Source organism: Myxine glutinosa, chromosome 11 (genome assembly GCF_964187855.1).
Source record: "Myxine glutinosa chromosome 11, kmMyxGlut1.1, whole genome shotgun sequence".
NCBI classification, from domain to species: Eukaryota; Metazoa; Chordata; class Myxini; order Myxiniformes; family Myxinidae; genus Myxine; species Myxine glutinosa.
In genome coordinates this window covers 116,142,511-116,145,010 of record NC_136271.1, presented here as the reverse complement: position 1 = coordinate 116,145,010, position 2,500 = coordinate 116,142,511, and the positions used below count along the sequence as shown (strand labels likewise).

General features: G+C 46.5%; 1 protein-coding gene across 5 annotated transcripts in view; it reads right to left on the bottom strand.

Moving 5' to 3' along the window:
- NAE1 (NEDD8 activating enzyme E1 subunit 1) overlaps nucleotides 1-2,500 on the bottom strand; it is a 64,710-nt gene that overhangs the window by 10,268 nt on the left and 51,942 nt on the right. The gene's annotated exons all lie outside the window — the stretch shown is intronic.

The window sequence follows — 2,500 nt, the reverse complement described above, 5'->3', positions numbered from 1 at the left end:
TCCTTACAGCTGTGCGCGCTCTTTTGTACGTTGCCATCACTACTCTGATCAACCATTCCTCCACTCCCAACTTCCTCAATGCCCATGTCACTACTTCACGTGTCACCCTATCGAATGCTTTCTCCAGATCAACAAACTCGAGAAACAACTTCTTCTCTTCTCCATGTACTTCTCCTGCACCTGCCTCACAATAAAAAGCGCGTCTGTCGTTCCTTTTCTGGCATAAATCCAAACTGCATTTCGTCAATCTTCACTTTCTTCCTTATCCTCCTCTCGAACACCCTTTCCAATACCTTCATTCCATGCTCCAATAACTTTATTGCTCGATACGAGCCACAGTCCAGAGGGTCACCTTTCCCCTTGTATAGAGGGACGAGGGTACTCAGTTCCCAATCCACTGGAATGCGGCCTGCTTTCACCACCACATTGCAGATATCTCTGTCATTCTCTTCACACCCCAATTTCCCGCTGCCTTCAACATATCTCCGACAACTCCCGTCGGCCTCCCGCTTTTCCTACTCTTCATTGCTTTTATCGCTTCCTCAACTTCCTTCTCGGTTATCTTCTCTGCCGGTCCTAAAACTGGGTTACTCTCTGTTGCCATCCCATTTATTCTCCGCACTCAACAGTATTTCCATATATCTCTTCCATCTTCCTTTAATTGCATCTGGGTCCACAACGATTTGTCCCACTTCATCCTTCAAGCAACTCACCCGCATCACATCACACCTTTCCTTTCGCTATCTGCTTTGCAATCCTGAATACCGCTCTCTGACACTCTTCCGAATCCAAGCGTTCTCCGAACATTTTCCTACATACCTCCTGCGCCGTTGCTACCTCTTTCTTTGCAGCCTTCCTGGCTGCCTTATAACTTTCATGCTCTGCTTTTTCTGCCCCCATACCCTTCGCCTTCTGCCACTCCTTGAACTTCTTCCTCTTCTCATCATTCTTCTTTCCAACTTCATCATCCAACCACCATGTTTCCGAGTGCCTTGGTGGTCCTTTTGTCCATCCACATACCTCACCAACGGCTCCCAACAGACTATCTTTCATTGACATCCAACCACTTTCAAGCTCAACCACATCATCCTCTACCATACTCAGCCTCTCTTTCAATGCCTCCCTCACTGTCAGCCTCTTTCAACCTCCACACCTTCATTCTCGGTTGGTACTTCACCCGCCGAGCTCTCCTCGCACCTTTCACCCTTATGTCGCAGACAACCGAGTGGTGCTGTGAAACAGCCTCCTCCCCCGGGATCACCTTTGTGTCCCGAGGGTGCCCCCTATCTCGCCTAAGCACCAGCCGATAGTCAACGGTTGTCATCGACCCACCTGACGTGTATGTAACAAGCTTATTATCCTCTTTGTGGAACTGAGTATTACCAATCAACAAATCAGCTCCATCAGCAAACTCCAAAATCCTTTCACCTTCTCCATTTCTCACATCATATCCATAACCCCATGAACTCCTCAAAACCGTCCATACTCCTTCCCACATGTCCATTTAGGTCTCCTCCTACCACAACAACTTCCTCATCTTTCACGTTTTCCATCAGCTTCTCTATCGCACACCAGAACTTGTCCTTCTCTTCATCGCTCCGACCAACCTGCGGAGCATATCCAGAGATGACGTTCACCAAGAGCTTTCCAATCATAATTTTCACCATCATCAACCTTTCACTCACTCGAGTCACACTCACCACACTGTCTACAAACTCCTCAGAAAACAGGACACCAACACCATTCACGCCTCCGGGCACCCTTGCCACACAAACTTGTATTTCTGTCCCTGCCTAACCTTCACCATTCTCACACCACTTCCCTTCCATCTCGTCTCCTGCACACAACATATGTCCACTCTCCTTCTGACCAATACTTCCACCATTTCTCCTGTTCTCCCTGTCATTGTCCCTACATTCCATGTCCCAAACCTCAGAAACCGATCTCCACGTCGGGCATCAGACGTTTCGTCGTCATAAATGGAGTGATTTCAACCCTTCCTTCGATCGGGTTCCCCACCTTGAGTTTTGACGAGAGGAGTGGGGTACCCCACGGGGTACTTCGGGCTGTACCCTGCCCATATGTAGTTGTAATTGTCATGGTTCTCTTTTTGAGGCAATGTTTTTATGGCCGGATGCCCTTCCTGAAGCCAACCCTTTTAGTCGCCTCTTACGACACGCAGGGATACGGTGTACCTATTCTAAACTGGGGTAGACACCGGTAGGAGAACTGAGAGTATATTCTGATATATATATATATATAGTAATATATATATATATATATATATATATATATATATATATATATATGTATATATATATATATTTGCTGGATTGGAAAACACAACCTCTCTGATGGCAATTCAGTTTCTTAATGAGTAAAAACAACAATATTTTGTCCAGTTTGTGGTGTTCTGCATTTGGAGTCTGCCTGACATTCTTTGGGATATTTTGGGCGCACCCTCCTGTCCATTGTCTGACTGGCCTTCAATCAGAAGTAT